At 44.8% G+C, this 17279-nt stretch overlaps 2 long non-coding RNA genes across 2 annotated transcripts; both read right to left on the bottom strand.

The window, feature by feature from the left end:
* Window positions 1-2115: 2115 nt before the first annotated feature.
* LOC111846213 (uncharacterized) lies at window positions 2116-7862 on the bottom strand. Its single transcript, XR_011990242.1, has 4 exons — window positions 7049-7862; window positions 5483-5706; window positions 3378-3524; window positions 2116-3153 (listed from the first exon to the last, which is right to left on the bottom strand). It is a non-coding gene; the product is annotated as an uncharacterized lncRNA (long non-coding RNA).
* Window positions 7863-11324: 3462 nt separating this feature from the next.
* Window positions 11325-13659, bottom strand: LOC111846214 (uncharacterized). The gene is made up of 2 exons (XR_002838842.2): window positions 13473-13659; window positions 11325-11663 (listed from the first exon to the last, which is right to left on the bottom strand). It is a non-coding gene; the product is annotated as an uncharacterized lncRNA (long non-coding RNA).
* Between the last annotated feature and the right edge of the window lie 3620 nt (window positions 13660-17279).

The following is a 17279-nucleotide window of genomic DNA, read 5'->3' as shown; positions in this document are numbered from 1 at the left end:
ACCCAGCAGAGAGTTGTGGTGAGTCTGGAGTCCATTCCAATGAAGAAGACAGGGGGCGCCCCCTACAGGATGCCAGTCCATCACAGGGCACACGCTGTGGATTATGAAAATGCGGGGAGAGAATTCAAACTCCATACACAGAGACTCAAAGCCGCCACCATCGGGTACGGCTGCAGTGCAAACCACTGCGTCACCATAAGTTTCGCCAAGGCAGAAGTTGTATTAGTGTGAAAGTCAGGGCGAGTTAACTGGAAAACAAAAGATATCTGTGAACAGATCTCTAAAAAAAACCCCACTGCTATCTCTAAAAGGAAAGGGTATGGTAGCCTGTGTTTTTAGCATCTGCTGTTGAATAATGAATCATCTGAATGTTAAAAAAAGACCCCATATTACAAGGAAACTGGAGCTGCTGCGAGGTCTTTAATATTCCTGCAGTTAAATATTGGGGGACATGCTGCACGTGCGACTACTGACCTGTCCTCATGTTTCGTTTCAGCGATCTTTCAGTACTGACTGTACACTGTCTCTGCAGAAACAGGCAGACATTCAGATCTTTGATCTTCTCAAGGGGTTTCGCCCCGGTGGGGTCTAAAGAGATCAGACGCGGCTGGAGGGGAGGACAGGCCCGGCTTCGGCGCCAATCGCTCGGCGGCTGCGAGGTTTGATGGTGAGCACTCACCACTCTGATGCTAAGTGACATCTTTGAGGACCTGAGGCTGACCGAGGCCTTTGAACGGCGCGGGCAGCTGAAGATGAGTAGGTAGCGGAGGAGTCGCCATGGCGAACACCTGGACTTCACCTAAAATCCTACCCCCCCCCCCCCCCCCCCACACCAGGAGGAGGCTTCAGTCCAAACAGGGGCAGCCAAGTCCAGCACAAGATACCAATACTGAAAAGGTCCTGCGGTACCGCATTTTTGAAAGCTGTTCGCTAATACATTTCTTTAGTCGCGGTACTAATGACACTATTATAAACATCGCTAATGCTAGATTCCAAAGTAAACCCAAGTCATTTAATATAGTGCAGAATCCTGCCTGGTCACAAGAGGGCAAACAGATTGGCTACATTAAACATCATCAAACTAGCATCTGTACCTACAGGTTATAATGCGACGCTGTATTTCAAGCAGTCAAATAATCAAGCACATGCTGTGCAGGAAGTGCTTTTTATATGTTTATCGAGCAGATGAATGGAAGTGAGCAGAACAAGCTGCCGTAACCTTTATGGCCGCTTATCTCATTATCTGTTCCCGATTTTTTTTACGCTGTAATGGTTATAAGTTTGATAGCAGAAAATCGTTTCACGGTTTTGTATGCTCATGTGCTTTATTCCATTCACCAGAGCAGTGCCCACTCAAAATCCATATAACCAATTGTATCCATACTGATCCCCCCCCTGCCCCCCCAGCACCCAATACTCTCCTGTACGTGGAGGCCTGCTTTTATGTATTTTTTTGTTAGTTTCAATCTTGTGATTAGGATCATGTGATTTCCTTGATTTCTATGTTCCTTTATCATTAAAAGACTCTTTTAGTTTCAGTGATACGATTAAGTGACATAAGTGCATTAATTACCATGAACGATACTTGTTTTTTTCCTGCATTTGTATTGTGACATTAGAGTGGCCAGCAGTGATATAGAGAACATCCTGTGTAAACTCCCAAATATCCCTCGGAAAGACAGGCACCGGAGTCTCTGTGCGGCAGACAAGTGTCGAAGCTGGAAGACCCATTGCGCTGTTTATCTGCAATGTTTATCTGGAATGCATTACTGTCATGCTGACCCCTTGATGTTCTACCCACAAGACTGATGTTCGAGTGTAGCGGCCGCTCGGTCTCAGATTAGCGTCATCAGCAGATATCAGTGTGCTCTTCAGGGCTCTGATCGTCTCATGAATAACCCGAGTAGGCAGAGTTAGAGGAGTGAAGACCTGGTTGTTTTGCCAAAGGCAGGTATCCAAGCAGAGCAGAAGATCACTAACAGACTATAATAAGGTGCGTTGAGGATCACGAGGAAACGATAAACACATCAGACTTTCCCACCGTTCTCGGCCGATGGCCCGGTGAAGCTTAATTGATTTTTCTCTCCAGTAAACACAGACAGGACTAGTGGAAAGTGACAGCTGACAGAACAGATTTATTTCCGAATGCCTGGAGGACTTGTCTGCCAAGAGGTGACAACACAATTGACAGGATAGGGGACTGAGAGTCAAGTCAATCAGAAAGCGAGCTTGAGGGATCACTGGCTTCCTGCAGGAGGCGCTGTCGCACAGGTGCCTTACAATAAAGAGCACTCCCCATTTACACCCCCGGTCCTATGCTCTTATCTACAACACTGTTGCATATGAAAATTAGTGCAGTTTGCACGTGGTGCGCTCACAGTAACACTGCAAGGACGCTGTTTACGGATCCCATTAAAAATGCTCATCGCCGTAAATGGCGCTCAGTGTGGCCGCGACTTTGTGATTGTGCACTGATGGAAAAACACGGGCCACTCTGAGGGGACCCGGCACAGTGGCCACTGTGTTGTGTCATTACGTAAGGCTGCGTATTGCCAGTGGCCAGTCACAGTTACATAACGGTGCCACTATAAAACATCGGGAGAGCGTGAAATTAGACCTCAATCCTGATTATTACTGTGGGAAGAGAACACAGGGCCTCATCCTACAGGACTCGTAATAACTGTCATTTCATGGTTGGGGTTTTCATTTAGATCTCATATATTTTATTTATGAGATGCACAAATTATACATTCGTATGTTTTCATCCTGATAGCAGAATATGACCCATTCCAGAGGCGCAGAACCATAGTCTAGCCCCAGTGGTCCTGCTCTCTAGATAACCTCAGTTCACTCCCTAAGTTCCCCCAAGAAATCCACACCGTCCCGGTCCAACGCTCCGCTCCACTCCTCGTCATGTTTCATTGGCCGTCCCCTGTTTCCCCAGCCACGGAGGTTGTTTCTGATGTACGTACGTCTGATTTACACACCGTGCACTGTCTGACAGAGAACTGACTGGATTTGCAAAGCGGAAGACAAACGATAGGGCGATGCCTTGGAGGATGGCGAGGATGGCGAGGAAGGCGAGGAAGGCTCACAGGCCTGCAGAGTGAGGTGGGACGCGGCTTGCTGTTACCAGCCGCTGAACGGAAGGTTCTATGGAGAGAAGAAGAGGAAGAAGACAGAGAAGACAGATGTTAGATGTTAAATAATTCTGTCATTGGTAAAATCATATTGGGGCTCTGCTGTCAGACTATAAGTTACCTAGTGACACAAAACAAAACGACCCATGAAAGTGCTTGACTTACATTCTGCAGTGAGGTACAGTAATGTTTGGATGGATGGATGGATGGATGGAGAAGGAGATGAGTGCTGCTTACAGCATCACCGGTTGTGCCTTTACAAACATCAGGAAGTGTTTCCATGGAAACGTGCCACGCGGAGTTCTGGTTGGACAGGAAGTGCCACTTGCCAGCGGGTCAGCCCACCCCCAGTCCTCACAGATCAAACGCTGCCTCGGCATTCATCTGCATGTGAAGCGAGAGGGTCGACAGGGGCTAGAATACCCAGAATGCAAAGCGGGAGCCGCACATCACAGCCTCACTATAAAAAACCCAAGTAACTGAAGGGATGCATAATGTTCAGCTGACATGAAACAGAATCGCGGTTTTACCACAGTGCTTTTTCCGTCATTTAAATGCAGACACATAAAATATTTGATCAAAGTCTTCTAAGTACATTTCTTAAAATGATTAACACAGGAATATACTCTATTTGTACAGGGCACACGTATATTTACACTAATATATGTGTAAACAGGCCAATGGCCTGCAGAAATGTGATAAAGTGAGTATAGCTTTGCTTTTTGGGAGGAAGATGCGTAATAGTGCACAAAAGTACCAAGAAAAACCCAGAATTATGAAAAATTTCATTTAGCATATACTTAGAATACTATACATGAACATTTCATGTAAAAGTAACGAGGAAGAGGCTTAATTACTACACAAGGGAAAAGTCTTGAAGAGAGAATCACAGACTAGCTTTGGGTGGGAACTTCTGCAAACCCCTAAATGACCTTGCTGCTCTTCTCCAACCACAGCCCAGTGTAGATGTGACACATCTCAGGTCACAGGAAAACACCAGAGACTTGGTGCCAGATGTCACTGTACTAATCGGGGCACCAGAACACTCAAGAGCTCCAGATTATTATCTGGGCAAGCAAACATTTTGAAGAGCTTATTACACTGACAAAGATCAAACTGCTCTCCACAGAAGATCATATACAATGCCCCAGTATGACCCTAAAATGGAATAAAACGGTAAGCATTGTACTTATTTTCAGGGTAAGTGAGATATTGTGTTCATTAGCCAAGGGCCCTGTTGGTCTCTGCTGGTGTGTTGTTGAACAAAGTACTTCTCATCACATAGGTATCTGTATCGATCCATGAAGCCGTGTAAAGCCCATTTAAGAAAAGCACCACCTTACAGTCCTATACTGATGTAGCATGTTTATATTTCAGCTCTGTCACAAGCACCATCTTACAGTCCTACTGATACAGCGTGTTTATATTTTAGCTCTGTGTAAAGGCTTTGCATTCCTCTTAAGTTCTCTTTGGTCCTGTTTATTGGTCTGTGGTTCTATATGCTCGTGGGAGTTTTACTTACATAAAAATGTTCTGAGGGCAGAAGGAAAAACGATTGGTTCAGAGAGATAACCAATGAGATTGTAGAGAAGGTGGGACATCTGATCGGTTGGTCCTGCCTCCTTTACTTACTTAGACTCATTTCCTCTCCATTTTGATTGGTTAGCACTCTGAACTAATTTTTCCTTCTGCCCTCAGAACATTTTTGTACAAGTAAAACTCCCATGAGCATTCTGCTTATACCTATTTAATTCCTTGAGGTGTATGGTCCTGTTAGGTGCTGAATGGTTCTATATGGTACCATTAGGTGCTCTGTGGTTCTGTTTGCTGCAGTCTGGTTCTCCCTAGTTCCAGAAGCCTGTAAATTATCACACCATTGTACATTGCGAAGTCTAACTGGAAAGTAAGTGAATTAGGTTGGAAGGAAGTGAAGGGCTATGAATCATACTTTTATAGGAAAAAGATGGAAGTGCCTTTAAGCAAAGTCCTTCTGTTTTGTTAATTAATGTAGCTCACATAGCGTGCTGGGGTCACGGCAACCATTCAAGCTTTAAAGACCAGAGTAAAGTCACCAGGGACTTGTGACCAATGGGGATCTAAATGAAGGCCGTGACCCTTTGGGAAAAGCTGACTGCTGGGAGCCTCAGTGTCTTTGTCTGCTTTTATTTTGCAAATAAGGAAAAGGGTTATTTACGTGCTGAGAAGGTGCTGGCCCAGACAATGTGATCTCTTTCTTACACACTGTTCACTGTTGCCTACAAATGCACCCTCTTGAAGCACGTCCTACACCAACCACATGCCAATGACACACACACACACGTCCGGTAACAGTGACAACCTACCTCAAACAGAGGTAACGCCCATAAACAGGGTGCATGGTAGATAAGGATGTCTCCATGGAGAGCTGAACCTCCCTCAAAGCCTGCATGTTGTGTGATGTCACTTCCTGCGAGTACAGTGGCTTTCTTTCAGACCCTTCCTGTCTATCTCAACCTCCGGCTTTTTCCATGTCTGGTTTGTCGATTCCATCGCATTCTGCCACATCCTGTCTATGCGACACTCTGCCCTGTAGACAGTGATATAATGGCCAGATGTTGGGCCTGCATGTTGTGCGATGGTTATATCGACATGGCATGTTATGCACATGCAATTGTCAAATCGTAAGTTTGATTCAGCTACAGTATATTGTGGGTACAACTCCTTGTTTCGTGAATATCGCAATATTTGTCATAAAAAAAATAAGAAAAAATTATCAAATATCGCAATGTGATTTTTTTTCTTCCGCCCAGTTTCGCCCGGCCTGACCAGATACTCATCAGTATATACGGATCGGGTTCTGCTGCACAAAAAGCATGAAAGGCAAAATGTGAGAAAAACCCTTTCATGTGCATCTGCATCAGGTCAAAAAAATTTTTTTTTTCAGTCAACTCAAAAGCAATTTCTAAAGAAAAAAAAAATCAGCTATTGCAATAACGCCTCCACTTCTTGAAATGACCTTTTTTCCACTGACTATAAACTGATACCACTACTGTATATGAATTACTGCTGCACCACCTGTATCCTCCATCACTGCCGTTCTTCTTAATAACATTGTGGTCAGCCTGCCCTCCTGTACGATGTCGAGAGAGAAAGACTAGCTGGGTTCTGTGTGCAGCAGGGGATACGGAAGACAAACAAGCCCGCGGTTATTTGTTTAGTCGGTGGGGGCTGTGTCCTCCATGCGCAGCCCCCGTCTGGTCCCTGCTATTGAGATGCAGGGGGGGGGGGGGGGTGATGGCCCATCTGGGTCCATCTGCGTAAACTGTTGTGACTGATTCATCCGCTGGTGAGCAGGGAGGTTGCAGAAACACAGACCCCCAGTGACACCAGCAGAACAGCTCGGCCCCTAGCGACCGCGCGGGCGTCCGCTGTGAATCACCCAGAATCTTCAGCAGAGATAGGTTAGCAAATAATGACAAGTGCTATGTTTGCTGTTATGAAAGCAAGAAGTGATTTTAAGTGGCTACGAACACAATGGATTGTAGAGCTTCAGTAATATTCACAAAACACCCACTGTTGGGACGCCACTGTGAACTAATGTAGTATTGTACTGTATTATTGTACTGTAGCAAAAGGTTCCTAATTTAGGCCCCAGAACATTCTCTGCTGATGCACCCAATAATTGCAGAAATATACAATAGGTAAAATTTTTAGCTTTTACAATAAATATCAGAATGTAATCATGGCATGCGACTGTAAAATATCCGGAGAGCTTCGTCTTTCTATAGATGCGCCATCGCAAAAACGTGGAGGGTAAGCGCATTATCGGATGGCTCTGCGCGTGAGTGACCACAGATGCAGAGCCTCGTCATCTTATTGGCCAAGGGTGGGGGAAGTTAGGGTGGAAAAAACAATCAGATCTTACTCACAATGGGAAAAACAATCTTGCTGATGCGACAGTGGTCTTCCCTGAATCAGAAACCCTAGTTCCTGTCGCCCCTGATCTAATTATATCCCCTGAAAGGAAGGAAACATTTCGTAACAGCGACTTGACTGCATTCAAAGACATCTGTAGCAGAGGCCTTATTACCTCGTATATGTTAGAAGGTGCACCAGTTCATCACCGGCTAAGTATCTGTGCAGCCCAGCCGGACGGGAACACAGTGCATCACCCATTATTCTCAAACTCTTCCCCCTCTCCGTCTGACTGTTAGCCTGAATACTCAGCCTTGCGATAAATCCGCCCTGAAGGAATGGGACTAGATTCCAAATCTGCTCCCCGGAGCGGGACCCTCACCGCGCTTACAGGTGACGGCGTTCCGGGAGCTCGTGACGTTAACATGGACATACAGAAAAACCTCATCATCCGCAGGAGCAACAGCTTCCGACTTAATTAGACAAAAGCAAACCGGTGCCGCAGGAATGGAAAAAGATTAGCAGCTGTAACATTGTGAGTGCGAATGGAGGGACAGGACCTCCCAGGGGAGAGGGGAAGAATGAGAGAGACATGGGGCCGCGGTGCAAGACAAGCCAGCGCAAACAAAGGGCACTTTGTAAGGGAGGATTAGCTGTCCGCACTTAAACCTCAGGAGGGTAAAAGGATACATCCACCTGATTTAATCTGCCCCATCCAGATCACCGTCGCTGGGCCGCGGGTACCTGTACACCTTTCAGGACCCTCGCCGGTTGTGAAGCCGCCAGAGGTCAGACCCAGGGCGCTGAATTCCATACCTCGGATGGCCTGCATCTATGGAGATATTTTAGTTCCTATTTATGGAAGCGGAAGGTTTAAGTATAAGCAACACCCTTGCAGAGCCAGCCAACTATCCATCCATCAATCAACCGCTTATCCTGTCTACCCACAGAATATTCACTGCTCACAAAGCTTCAAAATAACCCCAACTTTCAGGCATTCTGGGACACTTGCGAAAACCCCTAAAAAGTGAATAACCTAAATTATGAGATCAATAAATATATGAAAATATATATTGACGATTAACTTGATTAGTTCACTGAAACATATAACCCTTTACCTGGAAAAATGCATAACATTTGTCAGTCTAAACAGAATCTAGCTCACACATTATTTTAAAAGTCCTTTTGCACCCTCTGGTGATCACACTGCAAAAAAACAGATGTTCAAACTTTCACGGATAAAACCTGGTAAAAATGAATAACACAAAATAATTCGGCTGAATTTTTAAGAAAGGTTATATTTAAAACACCTTTAATTACAGTAAAAATATAAAATATCTTGTAATTAACTAGTACTAGTAATAAACTAGTTCTACCGAGCAGCAGCCACCTGAACAGTTAAAGACCTAACAGGCAAAAACATTCTCATGTACTTCCGTAGTAATGAATACAGCTTTTTCATTTAGCAATTAATTTACATGAGGTGGAAAAGCCTTGTCTAGGATTTTGCCATTCATTCATACTGAGATTTCCTATTCCCTTCCTTCCAATCACCAACCTCATTCTCAGGTTTCCTATCCCCTTCCTTCCATTCACTAGCCTCATTCTCAGGTTCGCTATCCCTTTCCTTCCATTCACTAACCTCATTCTCAGGTTCGCTATCCCTTTCCTTCCATTCACTTACTTCATCCTCAGGTTTGCTATCCCCTTCCTTCCATTCACTTACTTCATTCTCAGGTTTCCTATCCACTTCCTCCCATTCACTAACCTCATTCTCAGGTTCGCTATCCCATTCCTTCCATTAACTAACCTCATTCTCAGGTTTGCTATTCCCTTCCTTCCATTCACTTACTTCATTCTCAGGTTTCCTATCCACTTCCTTCCATTCACTAACCTCATTCTCAGGTTCGCTATCCCTTTCCTTCCATTCACTAACCTCATTCTCAGGTTCGCTATCCCCTTCCTTCTATTCACTAACCTCATTCTCAGGTTTGCTATCCCCTTCCTTCTATTAACTATTCCATTTCTGTCACCTCTCCTCCTATGTCAAAGTTCCCATTACACCTAGCTGGTCTGAGTTATACTACAGCCTGAACAGAGCATGCAGACAAAAGGCCCTTGATTCTTATAGGAGTCCAAGGGCAAGTAACCTCAAATTTGGCACGGAGTAGTAGAATCCCTGCAGTGGAGAGATGTGGACTTACGAGCAGCAAAGAGCAGCTGGTCATTACAGATCTGAACTGCTTATTCACTGTTAGTATTATTTAATCCAGTGGGAATCCATTTTCAGACCAAATGAAACCATTCTGCCATCACATTGACTTTGGTTCAAGATTGTATGTACTCTTATTTTCAAACACTAGAGGGTAGAATTTTACTGCAAATACGTTTTACTGTAGTTTTTATTTTTTAATTAGAAAAATACAGAACATGTGACTGAACCTGGAAAATCGGTTACTATCGTCGTTATTCAGTGTGGCATGGTGGTGTAGTGGTCAGGGCTGTCATCTGAGTCTGGGGTTCAAGTCTCTGCTAGGGTTCCACGCGTGTGGAGTCTGCATGATCTCCCAGGGTGGGTTTCCTCCAGGTATTCTGGCCACAAACATGCTGAGGTTAATTGCAGTTAGCAAATTACATACGTGAGCGTGCCCTGCAATGGGTTGGCACCCGATCTTGGGTTGTCCCCTGCCTTGTGCCCATAGTCCCCACCCCATCCGCAAACTTAAGTAGGATAAGCAACTACAGGAAAATGATGGTTGGATCACACTGTTCTTATTTACTGACTACTTTTGGTCTAAGTTTTACAGTGCATCCTTTCCTAAAGTAACATAATGAATACGCAAGAAGAAGAAAGAAAATATTAAGGAAATTGTCTAGGATGGTAAAATGAGCCGAGCCGAACACCCAGAACTGCAGCTTTCGAGAACGGCATAAGGAAAAAGCAGCAAAGATGCCGTAATGTTCTTGATTGATCATTTGAATACAGACAGTGTTATCAAATTATGATCATTGGGGGAAGTCAGGGAGGGAACGAGAGTTCTGTGTGGTATCACTAGGGTGATAAGGGAGTAGCTGAATTAGCAGTGACCATAGAGTTACCATTTGCTCTTAAGTCCCCATCCTGTCCTGCCCTCTCCCTCTCCCAGGATCCTCACACCCTAGGAGGTCACCCCTTATATGCAAATTCACACACCACACCTACACAGTACCCTGTCGCAGAGGGTCTTGAAGGGCATAAAGGGGGGGGGGGGTAGAAAACTGTCCTTAATTTGTTTTTGAGTTGCCTTTCAGTACCCGGTGCATCTCCACACTGCATTACATTATATTTTTTGGTGTTCAATAAACCGTCGTATTGCTGAAACGAGCTTCTGCAAGTGGATTCCTTACAACAGCATAGCTGACATATTTGCAGGGGAGATATGCAGCTGCTGTCGCCGATGCAGGATTTACATGCTGACGGAGTTCATCTCGTTAAATAAGGTCGCACCCACCGCTGGTGTTAACAAACGCTCCCGGCGATCAAGCTCTCGTCGATACCAACGTGCGTTTTGGTCGCAGCGTAAGATGCACGGAAAGACAGATCAGGATCGCCAGGGGAAAGTCGCGGTGAATTCGAGGACCCGTCCGATTACGGGGAAGGCAGCCGCCCGCCCTCAGACACGGGGGTCAGCTGCGCTTTCAATATCGATTTGCAGCCTGTGGTCAGCAGCATTCCTCTATTACAAACTAAGTGTAGCATCCAAGTCAGCAGGCATGAAGGCGCAGCGGGCAGCCAAGCAGCAGGGCGGCCCACCTCCGCAGCACTGCGACAGAATGCAATGCCCATCCATGGCCACACTGATCTGGGCCAGTTTCGCATGTTGAATTACCTGTCAGTGGTACAGGGCTGGCTGGATTATCCACAAAACAAAGGACTTTCCCATTTGATCATCACAGCCTTTTGTCAGAACTCTCCCATTGCCTCTTGGTAGGCCAATGGTAAGGATGTAGGTTCAATATCAACATTGGTATGAACCAAATCAACCCCGAATCCCTTGCCCACCTAAACAGGCACAGCACCTCCACCATATTAGTAGGGACATGTCCCTACCATCCAAGCCCAAATCTACACCCTTGCCTAGTGAATGTACAAGATTCTGGGCCTTTTCCCCCACTATTCCAAGACTGTAATGCAGAGAGCCATGTCAGATAATCATAATCAGTATTAATATAGCTCAGCTCCCAGCAACACCTTTGACATTGATAAATAAAAACTTCCAGTACAAACAGAATTAATTCAAACAAGCCAGCTTTGCGATAAGAACTTAATAGTGTTTACTATCAGTTCATTAAGTCAACACGATGGTTTCCGGAGCTGGCTGGGATGCGCTCAAAAATGGAGTGTCTGTAAGGCGGGCGGGGCCCAAATCGGGGGCCGTTAAGGGCGCCACATTCTCGGCAGCGACACAATGCTGCGAGGATGAGATAGGCTTGTTTTTGAGGGGCTCAAATGAAATGAAATTGTTCTGATCCATCGTGGAGATTGAATCTGCTGCTCATGCCCAAGACCACCACGAGCCCTTTGAACCGTATGACAGGCTCATGCAATTGTTTTTCATTCAGTCATGGCTCCCGTATAATCTGAGGACCCTGTAATGCAGGAAAAAACAAGCAGGAAGTAAAGTATGGAAAAGCGACTCATTTCAGTGATTTTCATGTTGGTAGAATAAGCTGATCTGCACCGGCAGAATCACGCATCAGCCTTCCGATTTCTTTGGCTTATTAACATGGCCCTTCGAGCTGTCTGGGCTCCCCCAAGCTGGATCCACACCAGCCCGCCACATTTGCAAAATGAAATTAGATTGCAATGCACCGCGTTAGTTCGCAGGATATTACAAATTTAAATTGTGCCAGGAATTGCGATTGTATGTGATAATCTATCCATTATGTTTTGGGATGACGTCTCGCAATAAACTCTGGCTGTATTTTCCACGCTGGCTGAATGCAATTCTGACTCCGCATACGTAGCATAGTTAACGAGTTATTTATTTCACCATTTTGAATGTTTTGTGGCCGTTGTATCATCTCTTGCAGAAGGATACAAGACATCTCTGTGGTAAACAGCAATTTACAGAAGTAACGAAACACAACTGGGTTTTTGTGGAGGGAAAAAAAAACAGGATTTTCCAGCCAGCAAAGACATTGATCGTTATATTCCCTGCCATGCATCTTCGTAGGAGCTGCAGGCCTGCCAACTCTCACGCATCTGCCGTGACACTCACGTTTCACACTCTCATGCAAGAAATCTTACGCCAAATTTATGTCATTCCATTATAAACCTGAAATTAGCTACATCAAAAGCGTTGTGGTACTTTGAAAACCCTATAGAATATTTACAAGGTAATAAAACTGTTACATGCATGTAAATGCGTGTGCAGGCTTATCGCGAATTGAAAACCTCACGCCAGCCAGCTGACCTCGAGATGCCCCGTTTTCTTTCTCTTCCCTGCCATGTAGGCTGACATCGCCCTGCTCTCACCCAGATCTCTAGGAATGGATGCTGGACTTTGAACAGACATCAGATACGTGGGCATTTCTGAGCCATTCAGATCTGGGGCTGGTAAACAGGCCACATCCACCCCGAAGGCCAAATAACACACACTCTACTTAATAATTATAATATAATTACACATCGCATTATACTGAGAGCACAAGGATCACAGTTTACGCGCGTGATCTTCATTCACTCCCAAAGCGTTTTCCGTATATAAAATCAAACATTAACACAAACTGCAAAAACAATTTTACAGAGAAAGTTTCACATCACACTTATTTTTTGCTTTGTTAGTTATTCAGTATATCCAGCACACTTCGGTGAGGTTAAACGGACTCGTTAACGTGAGGAAATGACGGCACTTATTCAGAAATTCCGGCGCATTACAGAAAGTCATTTTCAGAAGAAAACATGATAACGCACAACAAGGGTAGTTATATCAGCTACAAACGCATCTCAACAAGCCACACAGCCCATTCTTAGCCATTTACCGCCCCCCTACCCATAATCCTACTGCAAAGAACAGCTGGTTTGGTATTGGTGTAGCTGGTGGACCAACATAGCTGTGCAGGTCCACCAGCACCAAAAAAAACATACGCTGGTGTAACCAGCATGCATTATGCTGGTCTATGCCGCTTTTTCAGCAGGGAAAACACACTATAATCAATTATGATCTCGTTAATTTTCATTAAAGTCGCCCTCCCCTTAGTAAATGGTTACCTTTCCCTGTTCATAAATCTCTAGTGGCTTGAGGAACTTTTCGAGCCCAAATGCAAATACCCCATTCTCTACAACTGTGTGAATGTCGCGGTCTAATCGCCCACCAAGCAGTACATGATCGTAACGTTATTATATAGATGGATCATGTATAGGCCTACATCGTTTAATAAAGTCATCTGACAAACCATTAAACGTCTCTCCCTTATCTTCTGTATTATTTTGCTCCGAGTCGCGATCCCTGTGCCCAGGTCAGTAACCCTATAATCCTCCACAGTGGATGGGCTGCAGCACCGGGCACAGACATCGGTACACATTCCGCTCCCCTCGGTCTTCCTAACATATTTCCAGAACCGAAGCTGGAGCTCCGCACCAGTCCTCTGCTCACCACTGGCTTTACAGGCCTGCGGTAATTATCTTGTAATTATAAGCACACCTGAAGGCGCTTAGCGAAACGCCGGCCGGCTGGCTGGCTTTAGGACGCCGTAAGGCGCCGCATTAATACAGCGGATCCAACTGGCCAGTCATTCTCTATGCCGCTCTGCATAATATTTACATCGCCTTACCACCGCCGGACACATATATTTTTTTTTATCTTATCAGACAAATAAGACACGTTAGTTATGTAACAGTGGAATTGTGAACAGTGAAATTAGTTAATTCTCCACTTAAATTAACCAATCAATAAGTATAACCATTTAATTTAACCATTCGATAATCAAACTATTAAGTTTAACCACTCAAAAAATCAGCCACTTCCAGGGAAATCTGCATAAAACGGGGGGGGGGGGGTGTTATAGACTTTTAATTTAAGGTGTATCATTACTATAATGACCAAATGTATCTCCCAGTACGAACATGCATTGTAGTTTATTTACCAGTAGGGGGCAGAATGGAAATTGAGCTGGCCAATAAGGTTGCCATACTTCGTGCACTACAGGAAGTTTGGTTAGCGGACTGACAGCCATGACCTTCAGAATGACGTCTAGGTTCAACACACGCCAGACAGCTGTGCTCCTCTGCGGCCGGACATCTTCACTTAGCTTGTAATCATGGGAACTGTAGATTCCCTTTAGTTTTGCCAGGGTTAGGTGCCAGTGACGTAAATGTGGTGGACACAGCGAAAGTGTGTGCTGTCACTGAAGCCCCAGGAGAGGTGCTTTAGCTATACAGATGAGCCTTAAGCATCTCTGACGTGAAAACCTCCACCAAAAGCCTCATGAGATCCCGTTTCCTTGTAACTGCAGTCGAATTCAGCATCTCGGTTCAATTTAAAAACCCAGAACACAGTTATATAGGAAAGTCCCATGTTAACAGTTGCTATGGCAATGCACATCCCATATAGTCTACTGTACAACTTAAAAAAAAAAAAACAGATTGTATGATCCTAGAAAACGAATATTTTCCCCAAAATACCATGAAGATAAATCACTTTCTTTAATCGCACCTTTAAGTACAGTGTATAGAGTCTCTAGAGACCAATTAGCTAGAATCACTGATCTCCTTGAGGTCTTGTCTAGAAAAAAAAAAGTGATTTTTGAGTCTAATCAGGCATGCACACTCATTTTCTTGCGCTTCCCCAAAATAAATTAGTGATCCCTGTCGTGGCTTCCGTGCGAAACCAGACACAGCTCACATCTGATTGTAGCTTGCCTGAAATTCCCTGAAGACATGCATGACAGTGAATCAGCAGTCACATATACAAAACAATCCCCCCCAAACCGCGCCTGCAGCGAGCGTCTGCTGAAGACGGCGAACCCACACGCTTCTGGGTGGGGCTTAATCAAATGAAATATGACCTCCCTGGAAAGCGACGAAGGCTGCCTGAACCTTCAGGTGACTCGTTCAGACTTGAAGCAGAGAGGGTGAGGGAAAGATCTCTTTGCCCACGTAAGAATCAGCCACAAGTTTGCTCTACAGATGTCTGCTTTCTGCACCTAAAGCTGTCATCCTTACCTCTGGGAGCAGGCTGCCACCTGCAGGTAAGTGTGAACGACATGGCAGATTTTTCCACTGCGACACCGACTTTCTGTTTACTGATACCGTGCATCTGGCTTTCTCCTCACTGAGCTGCATGGCCCGTTTTGTCCTTCCTGGATTTTAAAATCCCTTTTGTGTTTATTTAAAAAGTCTAAGGAAAAATCAGGCAGCAAAACACGCCCAACTGGCAGCAAAATTGGGTTGTTCTCTGGACTGAACGCTTAAGCACTATCTGTGCATTAGACACTTCCGTAACGCCCAAGAAGTAACTTGATTAATTTATTGATTTCCCCCGATTGCTTGAATGCGTCACGCCTTTTAATTAGGATGATCTTAAAAATAAAACACGCTTGAGTAATCACGTGCTGGATCTACGCAACCCAACACACAGGTAATTACTGGCTGATAGATAAGAGGCACACAAAATTTCTGTTAATGCTGTGCTCTTCCACCATTAAATACCATTAAAGTAACTGTAAAAATCAGTGTGTACAATCACGACTCTGACGCTTAATGCTGGCTTTGTCTATCTTGCCCTGTTGCTAGGTCCAGGTCTACCTAGGCGGGGTCCTGTATCCATAAATAAATTTCCTTGACCGGGAGGGGGGGTCACCTTCGGTAGATAACGGTGGGCCCCCTTTGACCGACAGAACCTCGGGCATCTTGTCTGTGCCTTGATCCAGGCCTGCCTGTTGCCGGCTAGTCGGCTAAATAGAACAACAGCAGCAGGAAGTTTATTGAACCTGGAGCACTGCAGCGCCACCCTCAGGCTGGGAGTGTGTGACACTCTGATGACCTCAGAGCAGAGTCATTTGCTGCAGATTGGGCCGTTGGCCTTTCAGACACATAAATTGTGTTTGATCTTTTTGAGTGTGGCTTTTCTTTCCAAATGGTCTGGGGTTGTACACTATGGTCTGTGCACCATGTGAGCACGTAATTAAAGCAACGCCACTGAGCTATTAGCTAAATGAGGTTACGAGCATAATTTGGCGCAGTGAATCATTTCTGAATTCTCCGGAATTGTACAAAGAGACAAATGAAGACTCTCAACAGTGTCTTTAATCAATTTAGGTGGATATAGCAAAGTTATATTAATTTAAATACTCCTTTGTTCTATTTTGCTTATAAAGCACCTCAAATATATAAGACAGAATGAAGGTGACATTTCCTTTTATTCACTACTGCATGTAGCACTGTTCCCATTTGTGAGGATGAACCTTAACTCATTACCGTTAACAAATGTGACATATAAATTACTTAATCATCTCTGCATTGTTCTGGATCAATCTCGGCCCCACCTCCTACGCCGTAAATTATATTTTGTTATTAATTACTCATGACAGTAAGATTTTAATTAAATTTAAGTCACATAATATTGATTTCAGGGCGACATTTATGATGCAGTATGAGAAGATACTAATTGAAGGTGTTTCCTCAGCTTTCCATTTATACCTCCCTGTTAAGGTTTGACCGTGTGGGTGGCTTTCGAGAGCTGAGGAGTGGTAATATTTCTCTGTAATGATCGTATCGGAAGTTTCCTGCTGGGCGTCTGTGAGCCTTTGTTTTTCTTAACTAAAAAAATCTGAATTCATCTCCTCAGAGATCAGCCTTTGAGATGTGATAATTGTGAAGCAGTGACATGGGAGATGAAGGTTTTTGATGTTCTCTCCGACAATGAAGCCACCTCCATATATCTACGCGGTCTGAAGAGCCGTCAAGCAAAGAGGGATTCAGGCTTCCGGGTTCCAGTGCAAAGTCCACAGAATTTCACAGGCAGATCAGTCAGAAACCCAGGAGATCTCCTGCCTACTCTTGAGGAAGCGGTGACCTTTTCGGAGCTCAGCAACGGCCCCTTTTCGCTTGATCCGCAGCTCCAAATGTCAGAGCCCACGAGTTAACATTTCACAGAGGAGCAGGCAGAGAGCATCTTCTGACGGCGCGGCCTCAGAGACAGCCTGGCTGGAATGGGCCTCCGTCCTTAAAGTTAACACTTATTAGTGCTCGCTCCTTATACA

This window comes from Paramormyrops kingsleyae, chromosome 4 (assembly GCF_048594095.1).
Source record: "Paramormyrops kingsleyae isolate MSU_618 chromosome 4, PKINGS_0.4, whole genome shotgun sequence".
Taxonomy (NCBI): Eukaryota; Metazoa; Chordata; class Actinopteri; order Osteoglossiformes; family Mormyridae; genus Paramormyrops; species Paramormyrops kingsleyae.
Note: the sequence above shows the minus strand (reverse complement) of the source record. Positions and strands in the feature narration are given on the sequence as shown.